A 19487-nucleotide genomic window follows, 5' to 3' on the forward strand; every position below is an offset into this window, starting at 1 on the left:
TGGCTCAGTGGTAGAGCATCTGCTTGGGAAGCAGAAGGTCCCAGGTTCAATCCCTGGCATCTCCAAAAAAGGGTCCAAGCAAATAGGTGTGAAAAACCTCAGCTTGAGACCCTGGAGAGCCGCTGCCAGTCTGAGAAGACAATACTGACTTTGATGGACCAAGGGTCTGATTCAGTATAAGGCAGCTTCATATGTTCATATGTTCATGATAGATCAAGACAGGTAGCTGTGTTAATGTAGCAGCAGAAAAGAGCAAGAGTCCAGCAGCGCTTTAAAGACAAACAAAATTTGTGGCAGGGTATGAACTTTTGAGAGTCACTGTTCACTTCTCCAGACACTTTGAAGAATTGAGCAGTATTCATGAAAGCTCACACCCTGCCACAAATCTTGTTAGTCTATTTGACTCTTTATTTATGTTAGTCTCTTTTCTTTATTTACTATTTTGCTATATGTATGCTGATTTTAATTCTTATATCATGGCTTTTATTTGATGATGAGCTGTTTTGGAGATTTTTTTGTTCAAAAAGATACAAATATTGTAATAAATACAGTGTTGAGTTTCTAAGCAGATGAACAGGATGCTACTAAACCAGTACAATTTATTCCTTTATGGAAAAGGAATTTTACCAGATGTTTATTATTCCCTCCAGCACACACACACAGTATCTCACAAGTTCTTTAATGTTAAAAAATTTAAATGATTTTCCCTCTCAGACTTTGTTTCTCAACAAAAAATATAGATAAAAAGTACCATTGGCTTATAGTATATCTTATCAAGTTGCAGAACCAAAGAACAAGTTATCCAGTATTGGTATAACTTTATAAAGGTCGAAATTTATACCCACTGTTATCTCTGCCCGTTATCATATAAACTTTTACAAAAATATGTAAAATTCCTGAAGGTCATTTTCAAAAAGCAATATTGTTAAGGTAACATCAGGTATTTTTGATTAAATATACTGCTTATAGCTTCTGAACAATATACTCTGTACAAAGTCAGCTTAATTCAAATTTGTTTAAACAGCTGAACATTTGTATATAAAACAAGGTTTACATTCTAGCCCATGTTAAGGGGAAACCTGAGGCCTAAGTTTAAGCTTCCTCATTGAAATCAACATGATTAACAATGAAGAGTTAAACAACTATAAAGCCACTGAAATCAATTCTACATAAGAGTGAACTGTTACCATATTTATTCAGAAGGCAGGCGACTCAGGTTATTCAACCCTCTATCAGCCTCAAATAGGAGGACAGGGAGTAAGAGTCACAGTCCTCATTTGAGATTCTTTCTCCTTCCAAAGGATCTCTGCACCAATGGCCCCCAGATTGAATGTGTCAGCCTAGGATGGGATATCAAGGAGAGGGTGGGTGTCTTGCTGGTTTACCATCTGCATAGCTTGCTGGCTGACAACCTGCTGAGGCTGACAGAGGCAGTGGCTGGGTGGACATTGCACTTTTCCAGTCTACTAGTCTTGGAGGATTTCAATGTCCAAGTGAAATCTGCCCCATCAAAGGTTGCCTCAGACTTCATGGCTGCCATGGCAACACTGTTTTGGCACCCACACATGAAGCAGGCCACATGTGAGATCTGATCTTTTGTGCAGGGGTTGATCAGAGTTCCACAGTGCTTTCTTTACGAACCAGTGCCACAGTTAGATCATTTATTCTGTTTGAGTTTTGCCCCTCCCTCCTGCAGCGGCAACAAGCTTATTTACACTTGCCTGCAGAGACTTATGGATCCAACAGGTTCCCAGAATGCTCTGCAGGATTTGTCCAGACCTGCCAACAGTTCTCTCGGTGAGCTGACTGGGGCTTGGAACTTAGGCTTGTAGGAAACTACGGCTAATTGCTCCCCGATGCCTTCTAACTTACCTAACCCCCTGCTATACAGAGGAACTGAGGGACACTAAGAGAGCACTTAGATGGCTAGAGCAATGCTGGCAGCAAATTCATGATAAAGCATCAAGAAGACTATCTTTATAGAGTTCATCTGAAGGCCTACACAGTGGCAGTGAAGGCAGAAAAGCAATCTTACTTCTCCACCTCTACTGCATCTACTACTTCACATGCAATTAAGTATTGTTTAGATTAAGTTGGCAGCTGACCACACCTGAAGTGGTTCCTAAAATGGATAACAATTTGGTTACTAGCTGTGATTCTTTTGCAACATTTTTTGGGAGACAGTCTCTTCCTTCTGCCAGGGCCTAGCTGCCTGGTTTGGAACCAGAAGCAGATTGGAGGCTCCACCTACCATGATGGGTCCTTTTTGGACTCCTTCAGCTTGCTTTCCCAGGCAAGTTATCAACGGGGTCCTGACTGAGGTTCAACCTACTAACTACTCCTTGGATCCCTGCCTTTTCTGGCTGATGAAAGCCTGAAAGGAAATAGGAGGAGGAGCCCTGAGAGAAATTATTAACCTCTCCCTCTTTCAGCGTTATTGGAGCTCTTTCCCCAGCTCCTTCAAGGAGGCAGTGGTGTCACCTCTCCTGGAGGAAAAAAAACCATTGACATGCTCCTAGCTAATTACCATATAGTGTAAAATTTTCAATTCCTGGAAAAAGTGGCTGAGCAAGCAGTGGCCAAGCAGCTTCAGGAATACCTGGATGAAACATCAGCCCTAGCTCCCTTCCAATCAGGTTTCCAGCCAATTACATCTTGATAAAGGTAAACCAGCACTGCTAATCCTCTTTGATCTGTCAGCTGCTTTCAACACAATTGACCATCTTGTCCTGGTTAATTGCCTAGCCTCCCTGGGGAATGAGGGGCACTGCTCTGGGATAGGCCATCCATGGAGAGAGATCAGCTCCTCAGGCCCTAATCTATCCAGTCCCAGGGGGACTGCTCCTCTCCCAATATTGTTTAATATCTATATGCACCCTCTGGTAGAGATCATCAGAAAGTTTGGAGGACGGTGCCACCAATATGTAGATGCCACCCAACTTCACCTCCTGCTTGAAAAGCAGCCAGCTGACAGGATCTCAGCCTCATGCCTGGACATTGTAGTGAACTGGTAAGATGAGAATTGGCTGAAGTTAAATTCTTCAAAAACAGAGATCATGTGGTTGGATAGGTCTGGGCCCAGGGATGGCCAGTTTTACCTACACTTGACAGAGTCCAGTTCTCTACAGGAGCTATGGAGTGTGGCTTGATTCTTCCCTTATTCTGGACAACCATGTGTCTAAGTGGTATCACCTACTGTGAGCCTGGTATGCACATATAACATCAATACTTCAGCACCTGCACTGGCTTCCAGTCAGCTTCCAATCCCAAGTGCTGGTTTTTAACTTTAAAGCCCTAAGACCACCTTACCTGCATGACTACTTCTCCCATTATGACCCCCCTCACCTCCTTAGATAATTATCACAGGGTCTTCTATAGGTGCCTGACCACTCAATTATCATTCTTAGCCAAGCCAAAGTAAGTTACATCAGGGCTTTTTTTGAGCAGGAATGCCGTTCCAGCTGGCTTGGCATCAAGAGGAGTGGCCTAATATGCAAATGAGCTTCTGCTGGGCTTTTTCTACAAAAGAGGTCCTGTGTGAAACAACGACGTCAAGGGGTGTAGCCTAACATGAAAATAAGTTCCTGCTGGGCTTTTTCTACACAAAAAGCCTTGAGTTACATTATTTACTCAAATGCAAGACTAGTTTTTTTTTTCAGCTATACCATCAAAGAAAGGAGGGGGCAGTCTTAAATTTGCATACGTTTATAGCATTTTGGTAGAGTCATCCTATATTCAGAGTCTTTATTCATTTGACAACCTCCTGCAAACCACTACGGAAAGGAATTTTCAATGGCTACCCCCTCTCTCTGGAACCAGCTTCTGGGGAAGTTCATGCCCTGCAGGATCTTCCAGCATTTTGTTGGGCACACAAAGCGACTTTGGTTCATGCTGCCTGTGGTTAATGTTATGAACTAAGAAGCTAGCCAGTTGTTTAAACCCTTCAGATTGGCTTACATTGATTTTTTAACTGGTTTCTTTGCTTTATACTTATCATATTTATTTGTATTCTATTTATATTTATTGTATTTCAAATGCTTTGAGTTCCCCATGGGGAGAAGGTGGGGGTATAAATTAAATAAATAGTCTCTAAATATAGGATGACTCCACACAAAAAAGTTATAAACATAATTTGTATGCAAATTTAAAACACCCATTTCTTTTGTCTGATAGTATACCTTGAAAAAAAACCTAGTCTTGCATTTGAGTAAACAATGTATCAACTTTGGCTTGGCTAAGAATGATAATTAATAATTGCAGAAGTAACCCTGATCTACAGTGTACCTAATCACATCACAGCTACACAAAGAAGACCTGGAGAAGCATTTTAATGTGTATTTGTGTCCCAGGGCACAGTCTGAAGATATGACACAGTAACTGTGTTGGAGATTTTGCAGGTATGAGACCAGTTACAGGATGGTCTCATATTATGCATGTCACTTTTGTACTGCTTTTAAAAGGCAGGATAAAGCATTTCATTTGCTATAGGGATAAAAATCAAGTTCTCCACTAACCAATGTGACATGTTCACTGAACATATCCTAATTTAAGCATTAACCATAAGAACTATAACCATAATAACCATAATAAGCACCAAAAGGCTCAACTCTTTATATCTCGTTAAGGATATCAGGTAGTAAGTGGGCATTCGATGAAATTGCTGAGCAGACAGGTTAAAACGGATAAAAGGAAGTACTTCTTCACACAAAGGGTGATTAACATGTGGAATTCACTGCCACAGGAGGTGGTGGCGGCCACAAGTATAGCCACCTTCAAGAGGGGTTTAGATAAAAATATGGAGCACAGGTCCATCAGTGGCTATTAGCCACAGTGTGTGTGTATATATAAAAAATTTTGCCACTGTGTGACACAGAGTGTTGGACTGGATGGGCCGTTGGCCTGATCCAACATGGCTTTTCTTATGTTCTTATGTTCTTAAGTGTATGCGAAGGCTTTTATGTGATTTCAATCTTTTGGTCAGGGGACTTCCTCCCACCCTCTATAGTTCAGCTGGACAGCAGGAGGGAAATGCCAGAGAGTATGCCAATGGTGCAACAGCACTTTCAACAATACCAGGAAGTGATGTCATCATGCTGGCACAACACTCTAGGATTCAGCCAAAACTTATAAACATCACCCTGTCCCTGCCTCCTTCTCTCCCTATCTGTTGGCAATCAGAACAGATTAACTTGACTAATGGTGTCTGTATAAGGTAGCTTTAGTTGCTAATTTTATACTTTTTAAAAAAGTATTCTTTATTGCAATATATTTTAAGGCTTCATTACATCTACTTATTAGGAAGTAAGCCCCATCAGACTTCCAAGTTAATGTGTGTGCCTTAAAGCATATTCATACTAACTTCTAATTCAACATGAAAACTGAAAATCTACCCTTGACACTATATACTGTGCAAAACAGAGGTGTATTTGTATCATAACCCACTTAGGCCTTTTGCAGAATACTCCTTTGCCATATTCTTAATTTCTACACTTGAGAACTGCAGTATTTGGGAAAGGGGGGAAGCAAAAAGAAAGGTGACAGGCTGCAGAGTCACAGTAAGTCACTGCAAAGTGAGTGTGCCTCTTCATTCTCTCTCGATTTCACAGAGAGAGAGAAAAGGCAAACAGAAATCAAGATGTAACTAACACTTTCTCTCCCCTTTCTTTTGGATAAAGAGAAGACAAGGGGCCGCCCTTGCAGGACGGCTTCCCAGGACGTTTACGCCTCTTCCAATCCACTCAGCGCTGTTAACAGGGTTCAAGGCTCAACCTTCCGCTGGCCTATCTCGCTTTCCTTCCCCCGTCAGTTAAAGGCCCAGGGAATGAATAAACAAGATCACACCGAGGCAGCAGGGGGCAAAAAAATAAAAGAATTGGCGAGAGTCCTCCAGTCAGACACAGACAGCCTTCGCTCTCCAGGTTACACATCAACAACAGGGAGCTTCTCTTCTCTTCCTCCCACCCCCCCCCCGCCCCGCACGCCGATCTCCACACGGGACGCGCGGGGGGGGGGGAGCGGGGGCGGCGGCGAGAAGAAAACTAAGCGCCCCTCCCCCACCCTCTTCCTAGCCGTCCCCCGCAGCAGGTATCGTGCTCTCCTCTTGCCAGGCCCCTCCAGGGACAGACCGCGCGAGACGGCGGCGCAGGCTGTTTACTTGTCAGTCAGTTCTCTGTCTTACCGTGGCTCTGAGCCCGGCTGACTGGTGGCGGCGGTTGTGCTGCTGCCGCCGCTTTTCACCCCTTTGGTTGTGGCGGAGGGTCCTTTCTCAGCCCTCGGCACCGCTCCCCACCACCTCCGCCACCACAGCGCAGAATGATGCCATCTCACAGCGGCAGCAGCAGTGGCGGCGGCATCGGAGGCTCTCCCTCGCCTCCTCTCCCGCCTGCCACTGGCGGCGCGCGCCCTAACCGCCGAGGCAGGAGGAGGGCCCGGCGCGAGACAGCCCGAACGCGAAGGGGAGGGGGGGGAGGGGGAGAGAGAGAGAGAGAGAGAGAGAGAGAGAGAGAGAGAGAGAGAGGATGTGCGCATGCGCATATTTGTACACACAAGGAATGAAGCGATGGAACTTGTTAGAGGGAAGAGGTAGCAGGCAGTTTGATTTACTGCTCCGCCAGAGCGGAGGTCCTGGACTGTACCAATGTTTGCAAAAAGCAAAGGGGTGGGATACAGGCCTGAACCAACCGCCGCAGGTACAGAAAAGACGTATCCAAATATTTATTGATAGCTTGATTTAAAAAAAAAAGTTAGGCACGACTGAGCCAACCGGGAAGAAAACGAAAGGGGTGTCAATATAAGTTTTAATGGCGCATAGCTGGGCCTCGTGAGTTTTTTATTGTTTATATGTTTAATGCTTTTGTTTGTTTGTTTTTAGTGCTTACGGTTACTAAGTTCAACCTGCTGATTTGGCTGACTGGATGGGGTAAATCTGCCAACCCCAGGTTAGGAAATTCCTGGAGATCTGAGGGTGGACCCTGGGGTATGGAGAGGAAAGCGACCTGACAGCATAATCTAATGTTATACAAATCCACCATCCAAAACAGTAGTTCTCCTCCGAGGAACTAATCTCTCTCCTTTGGAGTAATAGTTCCTGGAGATCTCCAGGCCCCACCTGGAGGCTGGCAATTTTAGATGTTGTGGTCTGTTAAACGAGCCCACACCATGAGTTGTAGTAACGTAAGCAAGCTTCTCATTTGCCAAGGAGATTTGCAAAGCTTTAAGACCCAAAAGCGTCCATTGATTACCAATTCACTAGAGCTTTCTCTGTTTCTCACACACACGCGGGGGGGGGGGGGGGGGCGCAGACCTGAAGTGGAATATATATAATTCCAAACACACATGGGATCAGTTCACACACATGATTCATGCAGAGGTCGACTCTACAGGATATCAGGTGGAGGTTCTAAACCACTGATCCTCATGTTACAATCAGTTTCAATTTTGTCTCCAAACATGCATGCATTGAGTTGCAGCCAGACGCAGCTACCTGTCAAGTGCAACATTCCTTATGATAATATGCGCATGATAATGTCCTTTTGTCAAATTGACACTTGAGAGATGTAGATAGGTGTTCAGTTAAAAATGATATGCAAATATGGACAACCATTGTAAAAGAAAGCACATGAGACAGTATTCCAAAAGAGGTGACCTTTCACATACAATTTTTAATTTATTTTTTCCTATCCTGACTTTCCACCCATAAAATTACCTTTAAAATAATTCAACTGCAATAAAAAATATTAGAAAGCCAGCATCAATTAAAAACAGCATCAGTTAATTGGCTTGAGTTAACATAAGCACTGCCAAGACTGTTTGTACTTCTATTTTGTTGGCACAGCACCTTATCCTTTTAGCTAACACTTGGCCTGTCTGCCTTTGTCACAGTGTCAGATTTTACAGAACTCTCTGGGCTTAAAGAAATACCCTGCATTCAGTAGCTTTTATTAATGGACGATGGATGGATGGACAGATGAAGGTGGACTGGGTCTAAAAATATTGGTTGCCAGGAGACATCAGGGGCCCACCCACAACTATAAGGCTATCATTTAATTTGTATAAGAAATAAAAATTTCAAAAAATACATAAGTGAGGAAAAGGTACAATTAAAACTTTTGCTAAGTAAATGTATATATATCTTTAGTAATTACAATGTGCATATATTGTACATATTACTGGCAGTATACACTAGATACTAAATCTAAATACAGGTTGCATTTTCTCCAGGGGAACTGATCTCTGCAATCTGGAGATCAGTTGTAAAAGCGGGAGATTCCCAGGCCCCACCTGGAGGCTGGCAATCCTAAATACAATGTAAATTTTAGCTGCATTACATAATATTGGGACTTCTGTTACATTTCAAGCTAATAAAAAGGTCATTAACATTTTTAACATATTGTCTAATGCTTAAGGGGGCCCACTTGCCATTGGGCAAGCTGATACCCTGGCCAGTCCACCATGATTAGATAGATAGATAGATAGATAGATAGATAGATAGATAGATAGATAGATAGATAGATAGATAGATAGATAGATAGATATTAGGGTTTGTAGAATCTTTCGGGCTCAAGTGCCGTGTTCTGCTGGAGAAAGTTTTCCTTCCAGACGTTTCATTCTCAGCTGCAGAGAACATCCTCAGTGGCGTTGCAGCCGGACAACGAAACGTCTGGAAGGAAAACTTTCTCCAGTAGAACACGGCACTTGAGCCCAAAAGATTCTACAAACCCTAATGATGTTACCAGCTGTGAAAACCTGAAATCTTTTAGATAGATAGATAGATAGATAGATAGATAGATAGATAGATAGATAGATAGATAGATAGAGAGAGAGAGAGAGAGAGAGAGAGAGAGAGAGAGAGAGAGAGAGAGATGTATATGACTTAGCTGAGCTTTATAAACAAATCTAGGAACTCTTTTAAACTGCTACTGGAATACAGATACCAACATGCAATATTCCAAAATAAATGCAATTAGAACACCATAGATGGCTCATCTCATCAGGGCTGCACTTTTTCTTTATGTTATGGGGAAATGTAATCTGTTTCGTCATTCAGCAATCTTAACTCTTAAATTTACCACAGATGTTACGTGCCTATACATAACTCTTCTCATATTTAATTGATTTCAAAAGCCTTTTTGTCCAAGCAGTTTTGAAAACTTTAAATGAAACACCACTACTGAAGAGAAGACCAAACTCTAATTATGTCTGTTTGATACAGAACTTTTTTGAGCTTTTTTAGTTACTCTACCTCATATGACAAATACTTTATTCATTTCAAAAAATATATATTAAAGACAAGCTGTCAGGGGTTTAGCATAAAAGTACTTGGATTCACACCACAGTAACATCAAGACTAGACCACTGTAACGCACTGTACGTTGGTCTCCCCTCCAAAAAACCGCAGAAACTCCAACTGGTCCAGAATGCCACTATTAACGGAAGCTAGACGCAGCTTGCACATTACTTCCATTCTGCGGATGCTCCATTGGCTGCCCATCTGTTACCAGGCTCAATTTAAGGTACCGACTATCACAAAGTTTTTCATGGCCTTGGCCCCTCTTATTTGGAGGATTGCCTCTCTTTCTATGTTCCATCACAACAATTCTGCTCAAGTCAGCAGGGGCTTCTGCAGGTGCCAGCCTGTAAATGGGCAAAATCAACAACTGCCCATACATATGCCCTTGTGGCTCCCACCTTGTGGAATGATTTTCTGAGAAGATCAGTAAAGCCCCTGCTATCCTGGCTTTCTGCAAACCGTGCAAAACTGAACTATTCAAGAGGACTTTTCTATGCAGGTAATACAGCTGCACTGTACAAAATAGTTTACAAACTTACTTGAATAATATGATTAGGGACTGTAGTGTATTCTACCATGTATAGCTTATTGTGATCCTATTTATGTCATTTCTGCACCACTTAATGTGCCATCTGAATATTTATTCTATGCTTCAGTTCTTTCTGGTGGTTCTAGACTTTTAAAATCCTAACACACTGGTTATTGAATATCCCATTTGGTCAATTGTATTAACTCACTATGTGTAATCTGCTTTCAGTCCCTGTGAGAAAGGAGGAAGAGGAGGAGATTGGATTGATACCCCACCCTTCACTCAGAGTCTCAGAGCAGCTTACAACTTCCTTCTCTTCTCCTCCCCACAACAGACACCCTGTAAGGTAGGTGGGGCTGAAAACTGCTCTTGAGCAGAACAGCTTCTGACAGAGTTATAAGTGACCCAAGGTTGCCCAGCAGGTACATGTGGAGGAATAAGAAACAAAACCCAGTTCTCTCAGATTAGAATGCATGCACTTAACTACTACATCAGTCTGGCTGACACTATACTGGACTGGTAAATAAAAATACTTTCAAACATTTGAAATAATAGACCAGTAGCTACAAAAGTATTTTAAAACAAAACATTGACCTTTTATTGGCTTCCAAATCTATCTAACCAAGTGTTTGTCTCAGCATCACTCTCTTTACAAATCAAGCATTTACCAGGAATTAATATAAAGTATCTTGGCTTTTGGAAAAGGTAATTATTAAACCACTATTTGAGTTATAAATAACCAAGCACTTTGTGCTCTTTAGAGCCTCACATGTTTATTAGGGAATAAGCTTTCATGGACTAGAGCTCACTTCTCGGTTGACAGAATCTAGAAAACAAACACCAGTTAGTATCTTTTATTAGGACTAACCAAAATAATATAAGACAGTGATCAAGCTTTCAAGTTCTCCAGGACTCTTGATCAGCCTGAGTGTTTAAATAAAGGAGGGGAGGGGCGTGCTGTTGAATAGTTCTGAAGATCTTGAAAGTTGTTCATCATATTATTTTGGTCAGTCCTAATAAAAGGTATTGTGTGGCTCAGTTGACACAAAAGGTTTGTAAGCAGTAGGTTCAGAGCTGGCATCTGCATACCCTGAGGTGGGGCAGCTGCTGGAGCCTTCGGCATCTGGCATGGCCCACTGCAGCCAACCCTGCTGTCCACCTACAAACCTTTCCCTGTCTGCTCACTCATGGGTGCTCTGTGACCACCTGTGATCCCAAGAAAGTCCCAGTCTATACAACAGGTGCAACTATGGCCATGGTAGCAAAAGCACCAGTTTATATCAACACGCCATCAGTCTGCATACATACCTACCAACTGCCAGCCAAAATGCATAAAACAAACAGTTTGTATAGTCTGTTACTAAGCTACAATTCACTTGCTTCAGACCCTGTGATGGACTCTCACCTGAAGGATTTACAGCAGGCATTCTGGGGATTACAGAAATAGGCTGCTATGCGAAAGGCCTAACCAGAGCACCACTGGTTCTCACCTACAGCTCAAACCAATTGTACTAGTCCAATGTATTGTTAATGATCTGTAGCACATCCTAGAAAATGATATTTCTTTTTCACAGGCCTTGAGGTGACAAACATGTCACCATTCTGAATGGATTGAATTTTCTTTAACAGGTTGTTGTTTCTAACTTGCCTCTCTTTGCAATGTATTCCTCCATCTCTTGCTTATGCTGGAATACATTTTGTTAGCTGTTAAGGTGCCATTGGACTTTGGCACAATAGCTATCCCTCTAATCTTGTAAGGTTTTATATCGCGTCACATGCAGAAGAGCTTTTGCAAAGGAGATTTCCTTACACTAAATTAGACCCTTGGTTCATCAAGATCACTATTATCACCTCAGACAGGATTTCAGGCAAGGATCTTTCTCATCACCTACTACCTAATCCTTTTACCTGGAAATGCCAGGGATCAAACCCAAGACCTTCTGCAGATGTTTTACCACTATGCCTTGACCACTCCCCAATCTCCAGCGTTCATTTAGAAAGTAAGTCTGTAGCTCCTTTTATTGTGCAGTTATAAGGGGATGGGCATATCTCCACAATGAAAAATACTAAAGGCATACTTTAAAGAAAAAGAAATATGAAAGCCGGGGATTAAGAGGACTTGGCAGACAATTGTTATAATAATATAACACTAAAGCCATATGTCAATTACTGGTTTTAAAATTCTGAAAATCCCTTTGCTTGTGCTAGGGCGGTGGGGACTGGCAGCTGTGCAGGGGATTGGGGCAAAGAAAACAGTGCCAAAGTGGGTTGGAATTAGACTTTTCTGTCCGCATGGCAGACATTCTGACTTCGCTATGATTGTTACTAGAAGATCATAGTGAAGCAGGTTTAAGCAAGATCTTGGAAGAGCGAAGAAAAGCTAGAAGTGCCTAAGAACATGACATGAGTACATAGAAGTGAAAAAAAAAAAAACCCACTTCCCATAAGCATTATGCTTGACCCAGATACTCAGTGTGGAAATTTGCTTGTTTCATGCACTAGTATTTATAAAACAGCAATAAACACTTACTGGTTTTATAAGGGGAACAAAAAGAAAGAGAAAGTGTATAAGATCAATGGATAAGATTCTTGTATGGTTGGCTGATCAGACCTCATTTTGGGCAGGAGCTCATAGGAGCAAAGCTTCTCAGCTGCTCTGTGGGCAGAGATGATGCATTCTTCTGACTCTCCCCCACCCCCAGCTAAAAATTTATTTGTTACATCCCAAGGAGATGCAATGGAAAAACTTCCCACTGCAGGGAAGGGAGGGTTAGATTGCTGCCTCATGGCTGTTCTCTGGGCTGACAGTCACAATCTTACTTCCCACAGAGGAAATTTCTCTGATGCATCCAGTGGGTTGCAAATGAAAAATTCCCCATGGGGTAGGGGTCAGAATACCACCTCTTGGCCATCCTTTGGGCTGAGAGTTGGCATTATGACTCTTCCTTATAGGAAAGGGAAACTTTACCTTCACTTCCCAGGGCAGGGATGGAAAGAGGTGGGTTTGTTTGTTTTTGTGGGGGGGGGGGGGTCAGAATTCTGCTGTATTGGTGCCTCCCTTCTCCAGGGTCATGAGAGAGGGACTGTGGGTTGCACAAAATGGGAACACAAGACCTCATGTAGTTCACAGACCAAATGTGGTCTATCCATGGTGTATCCTCATAAATGCATAGTTGATTTTATATTAATTGAAACTTGTCCAAAAAAAAAAAAGCTTGGGAATTGTACTTTGAGGTGAGTGTTTAACATTCTCTGTTCATGAGCCATAGCACCCTGTCCTCATAAAACCACAGTTCTCAGGGTAACTGAGGAGACTGATCATTAAAGTCTAAGTCAGTCATGTCAATACAGCATTAGTGAAGGAGATTTAGAGCCTCATACAGTAACTTTTTCTTTACTACAGCCCAATAAGCTTTTACTGCCTTAATTTTCTGAAAATTACTTCCTTAAATAAAGTACTTTCCATATTTTTCTAGGCTGCAGCCTAGAGACTCATGCACAGAAGATTTGCATTGCTGTCTATGACTGACAGAGCTTCCAAAGCTCAGGGGGGTTGTTCACTGTTCATAGCCAATAATGGGAAAGCCCTGTTTGCACTGACAGGGCTGCCCTTCTGGCTGGCACTCGGACTGTTTAACAGCATTACCTTCACTCTGCTTGCCAAATTTTGCTGTCATATGTCTTCAAGATGATGACTCATTGGATAAGCCTTAGGAACATTTCAAAGATGTGTTTACAGACAAGCTAAAGTAGCACAAGCTATTGTGCAAATTGTCTGGGATTCTTCCTGGGTTGATTGAAAGCCATCACCTAAAGTGATCGTTTAGATTGGAGCACCAGTTCTGCTTGCCCTTCTGCCCTCCTGCAGCTTGCCTTAACTAATTCTTTGGGAAGAAATGAACATTTATACATTTGAGATATGTGCATTTTTATTCCGCTTTTCCTCCAAGGAGCACACATGGTTCCTTTCCATGCTATCTTCACAACAGCCTTCTGAGCTTGGTATTGTGGTGTCCTTAATGTTAGGCATCAGAATGAGGAGGCAGCATAGTTGCAAAGAGGAGCCCAGTTTAATAAATCAGGTTCTTTATGTTCATAGCCCCACTAAGTGCTGCAGTGGATGGGCAGTCTAAAAGCACTGGCCCAGATTAACAGAATTGTGAAAAATGTTGCAGTAGGCCGGCTGATATATTCAACGTCGCCCTGTAACTTTCATAGTGGGTGAGCATATGAGCTTAGATTTTCCGCAGTTCTAGTCTATCACTACTTTACACTAGAATGACCTATATCTTACTGCTCCACCCAGCCAATTTGGAAGACTTCTTCCAGTTTAAGGAGACTTTCTCCAACTTCTCATCCTCCAAAAGAAAAGACACATAAATTGGAGAAGGGCTCCTCTAGGCTGAAGACAAGCTTCAAACTTGGTTGGGCTCAATGGTAGGATATTGGCCATTAACGCAAACAGTGCAGCCTACTCCAGTTTAAGCCAACTGAAATTGAAGGGTTGGCATAGGATTGCACTTTACATGCACAACCAATGCTCTTTTAATATGAACAGATTGCTAAAATCAGTTTAATCCAAAATATTATTTTTGGCTGAAGAAACAAATCCAAGACATGATTCACCCCTCCTTTTGCAGGAGCTGTGCATTAGGGATGGGCACAAACTGGGAAACTGCTGGTTCATGGTGGTTCATGGTTCATGAGAAACCATGAACCATGGTTCGCAAACCTCCTTGAACTTTTTGGTTTGCCAAACCAGTTTGTGGTTCATTAGGTTCATGACTGAGTGTCCAAAAGACATTCCTGGGCACTTTCTCCACTATCCAGGAGTCTGTTTCTTGATCCCTCCTTTACTGCCACTGCAAGCAAGCCTCCCTTTTGCCTTCTCCTGCCTGCAAAAACACCTTTCCAGAGTGCTGGAGACCCCATTCTTTCACTGCTCATACCTCCTGGCCTTCCTCTACCACCTCCAAGGGTCTGCCTGCTGGCATCACCCCCCACAACCACCATCAAATCCACTGTACTTCCCCTGCATCAAACCTCCATTCCCACCCCCACCCCCCCCATAGAAGCCACAAGTCTCTGCCCCAGACCATCTGACCAGGGCGCTGGAAGCCATGGCTGGTTGGTTACAACTAAGCCAGCTGAAGCTCAATCCAGCTAAGACAGAGGTCCTGCACCTGAGTTGAGGAGGGCCACAACCGGGCATCCGACTCCTCACCCTGGATGGAACACCTCTCGTGCCAGCCCAGAAGGTGAGGAGTTTGAGTATGATACTGGATGCCACCCTTTCCATGGAGGCTCAGATGACAGCAGTTGTGCCATCTGCCTTTTACCACTTTCAGAAGGCCAAACAGCTAGTGCTCTATCTGGCCCCCTGGAACTTAGTTACAGTGATCCATGCAACAGTCACTTCCAGGTTGGATTACTGTAACTCGCTGTACACAGGCTTGATCCAGAAACTCCAGCTGGTGCAGAATGTGGCAGCACGATTGTTGACTGAACTGCCTGTACGGGCAGGCAGTCGACCGATGCTGTACAATTTGCACTGGCTACCAATCAAGTACCGGATCCGTTTCAAGGTACTAGTATTGACATTTAAAGCCTTGCACGGCCTGGGACCGACATACCTGCCGGACCACCTCTTCCCATTTGAGCCCAGGAGATCGTTATGATCAGCAAATCAACATCTTCATCCCTGTCCCAAAGGATGTCCAACTTGCCTCGACAGGGCCATGTTTCATTTGCCATTTCCATTGGCCACATATTCTTAATCCAGAACCCGTGCTAAGGCAATGGCTCACATCCAATTTGCTAACGTCTCTGATTTGCTTGAGTGGTTGCATGCATTGGAGACATTAGCAAATTGAATGTGAGTGTTGCCTTAGCATGGGTTCCGGATTAAGAATACGTGGCCAGTGGAAGTGGCAAATGAAACATGAATTAAACCTGGGGCTCGTGTAGCCACATCTGTTGGATAGAGGACTGCTACCTCTGGATTTTTTCAAGCACTATGATACTACCTACCAGAAAGAGGGATGTAAAGACAGCAGGAGGTGGTACATGCTATTTGTAGCATTCATCATTTATCTCATCGGAATTATTATTTCATTTTGTGGACATTGAACTCGAGTAGAGTCATATAAATTTTGTTAAGAGTGTTTTCTAAGAATTACAATGAATATTGAATATTTTTTAAAAAGTATATAGAGAGCATTTGTTCAAAGCATGTTAATTACACAGTGTTTGTTCTTTTACTTTACCCAACTGGGGATTGGCAACCCTAGGTTTAGAAAAAGCAGATATTTTCAGAACAAAGATTTTTTAAAACCTCTGCTTCTGTCCCTAGCCAGCTGGGGGGGAGGGAGGAGCCAACTCTGTTGTCCCTCCTTTTTTCAGTACAGAGGAGAAATGAGAAATCAGCTCTTTCTCCCTCTCCCTTTTGCAGCTTCACTGTGTAGCTATCTTCATGAGGGTGTTGGATCAGAACCAAACTCCCATCAGTCCCTTGATATACCATGAATCCACTTCTAACCAACTGGTAGCTGCAAACTCCTCTGGCAGCAATTCAAGTTGCTCAGTGCAATCTAAACATATGACTGATTGGCTAATAGTCTGCTCATGAGTGTTGAACAAGGCTTGTAGGTTGTTTTTTATGGTTTGTATTTTAATGGCTTGTGTTTTAATACTGTGGGGTTTTTTATTGTAAACCACCTTGAGCATGGCTCTGAAGATGCAGCATGGAAGTATGACAGACAGACAGACAGACAGACAGACAGACAGACAGACAGACAGACAGACAGACAGACAGACAGACAGACAGACAGATAGATAGATAGATAGATAGATAGATAGATAGATAGATAGATAGATAGATAGAGAAAAGTTGTGAATTTGGCAATGTTCTCTTATTTTACTGTTTAGTTATTTTCCCATGATCCTTGAGGGCCAAAAAGGCTCTTCTGTAGTTTGGTTTCACTTCCTGTTTTGATCGTTGGCTGTTGGATTCAGGGCCACCGCGTCTGGCCGCTGCTAACTTCCCAACCTTGCAGAGACTTGCAAAGCCTCCACAACACTGGGAAGAAAGCGGGCATGCTCAGAGCCACCGACTCTGAGTGCACTTGCTCCCCACCCCCTGACCTCGCCAAAGCTCCCTGCTCCCCTCACCCCGACCTCACCACTGCCACGCCCCCAGCATCGCAAAGTCAGGGAGGCAGCTTGGAAGCGAATGCCCTCAGAGCCGGCGGCTTTGAGTGAGCCCGCTGTCTCCGACCTCGTCAAGGCTTCAGCAAGGTTGGGGGGGCGGAGAGTGAGCATGCTTGGAGCCAGTGGCTATCTTCCTGCTCTTGCCGAGGCTTTGCAAGCCTCGGCAAGGTCGGGGGGGTGCCCGGCTCTCTCCTGCTTCAAAACGGGAGACAGCCGAAAATAGGGGGGCCTGCCCACACAGCCTGATGACATCATCGTGACTTCATTGGGCCACACGCTCTAAAGTCTATAAAAAAAAAGATGGGGCGAGAGACAGATTTTGGCTTGGGGTGCTGGAAACCTCAACGCCGGGCCTGGTTGGATTACATAAAAGCAGAGATCAAGAAAGGCCTTACTGCTCTTCCAGTAAAACTTTCTGTGTTTCAAACAATTTTATTAGTAACATATGGTAGTACATTCAATTTCTTACCTCATTGATAACTACTTTTCCCCTCCATCCAATATATTACTTTCTACCCACCCCTCCCCCCATTACTTGACCCCCCCGCCAGTGTACTATACTTAAAATATTAGTATTAAAGGTACCCTTAATTAATAAGAACCAAAATTCATATCCTCCTCCCTCTTATACTTAGTCATTATCAAAAATTGTCCAATGCCCTTTTATTTTCCACTCTTTTTCTACATATCTTCTGAACTTTTTCCACTCCAACTTAAATACTTCTAAATCATAGTCTCTTAAAGTTCTTGTTAACTTGTCCATTTCACTCCATTTCATAACTTTTACAATCCAATCCCATTTTTCTGGTATTTTTTCTTGCTTCCACAACTGCGCATACAGTGTCCTAGCAGCTGAGAGCAAGTACCAGATTAAAGTCCTATCTTCTTTTGGAAATTTTTCCATTTGTAATCCCAACAGAAAAGTCTCTGCAACTTTGTTAAATTCATATCCCAACTTTGTTAAATTCAAATCTCTTCTTGAATCATCTGCCAATACATTTTCACTCTTTCACAAGCCCACCACATATGGTAGAAAGAACCTTCATGTTTTTTACATTTCCAACATCTGTCTGGCATCTTATTATTCATATTTGCCAACTTTTTAGGAGCCATATACCATCTATACATCATCTTAAAACAGTTTTCTTTGATACTCTGACATGTTGAGAGTTTCAAAGAATTCTTCCACAAATATTCCCATGTATCCATCTGTATTTCTTTATTTACATTAATTGCCCACTTAATCATTTGAGATTTCACTACTTCATCTTCCGTAGACCATTTTAAAAGTATAATCCCGTACTTCAGGATTGAACTTCCTCCATATATCCTCCAAACTCTCTTGTTTAACCAGCTCAAAAAAAGATTTTGGCAATTTCCCTTATTTATCAATTTTTTTCTTCCCAGATCTATCTATTGTGTTCTAAATTGTTCCATTAAAGTCCCCCATCAACAAAATTTGCTCATAAGTCACTTCATCAAGATGTTGCGTAATATTTTTAAAGAAACTGTCCTTTGCACCATTTGGAGCATAAAGTCCCAACAACAAAGTTTTTTTAGCATTCAATAAAATTTCCACTGCTATGTACTTTCATCTTTATCTTTAAAAACCAATTTCGGGTCTAATTCTTTTTTAATATAAAAAATTACTCCTCTCTTCTTCTGTTCAGCTAATGTATAAAATTGTAGTCCCAATTGCTTATTCCATAAAAATTTGTAATCCTTTTGTCTAATATGCACTCCTTGTAAACAAACTATATTACAATTTTGTTTTTTTTTATCCAATGAAATGTTTCCCTGCTTTTTTGTGGTGAGTTTAGTCCATTTACATTCCAAGATATTAATTTGTAATCCTGTCAGAACTGGAACGAACTTCAGACGATTCCAAGACTTGTTGCAAAGTATAGAATCTTTATTAGAGAACTACAGTGCTAGAGCTACGAGATAACAGTAATGCCGGGCCCGGCATTTGGTTACATTTTATGCCTTCAGCAAAAGTATAATAAAACGATTATTCACACGGGTTACAGACAAGTGTCTCCTTTCCCAAGGTCTGTTATCAGGAGGGAGGATGCTCTCCCATCTCGAAGGCCAAACGGCCCGGCTTCAAAGGGCACCTGTGGATGTTGAACAGAGCCTATCTGTCGCCCTTCAGTGAGCACAGAGTATTTGGAATATTTGCAAGGCACTGGTGTTAATTGCTTAGGCTATATATTCTGGGTTAGAGTTAGGTTACAATATGGAGTCAGTTTGGCTAGCAACAGGCAGAGAAAGTTACAAGTTCTGACAAATCCATCATGGTGCAAATTCTTTATTTTCTCCATAAAATCTACACAGTTCCTGTGTGTTCGTAATTGTAATCCTTTTCCCTTGAAGTTCAAAGCTCAAACCTTCAGGTATTATCCATCTGTATCTCATTCCGTTGTCACGTAATTTTTCTGTCAGTTTTTTATATGCATT

General features: G+C 42.4%; 1 protein-coding gene across 2 annotated transcripts in view; it reads right to left on the reverse strand.

Moving 5' to 3' along the window:
* The window catches only part of WWP1 (WW domain containing E3 ubiquitin protein ligase 1), a 91338-nt gene extending 84903 nt beyond the window's left edge, over window positions 1-6435 (reverse strand). For both annotated transcript variants that reach the window (XM_060243547.1, XM_060243545.1), the window contains exon 1: window positions 6179-6435. The gene's annotated coding sequence lies outside the window, so the exon portion shown is untranslated. The remainder of the gene's footprint in view (window positions 1-6178) is intronic.
* Between the last annotated feature and the right edge of the window lie 13052 nt (window positions 6436-19487).

The sequence above is a fragment of the Heteronotia binoei genome, chromosome 7 (assembly GCF_032191835.1).
Source record: "Heteronotia binoei isolate CCM8104 ecotype False Entrance Well chromosome 7, APGP_CSIRO_Hbin_v1, whole genome shotgun sequence".
In the NCBI taxonomy this organism is placed as follows: Eukaryota; Metazoa; Chordata; class Lepidosauria; order Squamata; family Gekkonidae; genus Heteronotia; species Heteronotia binoei.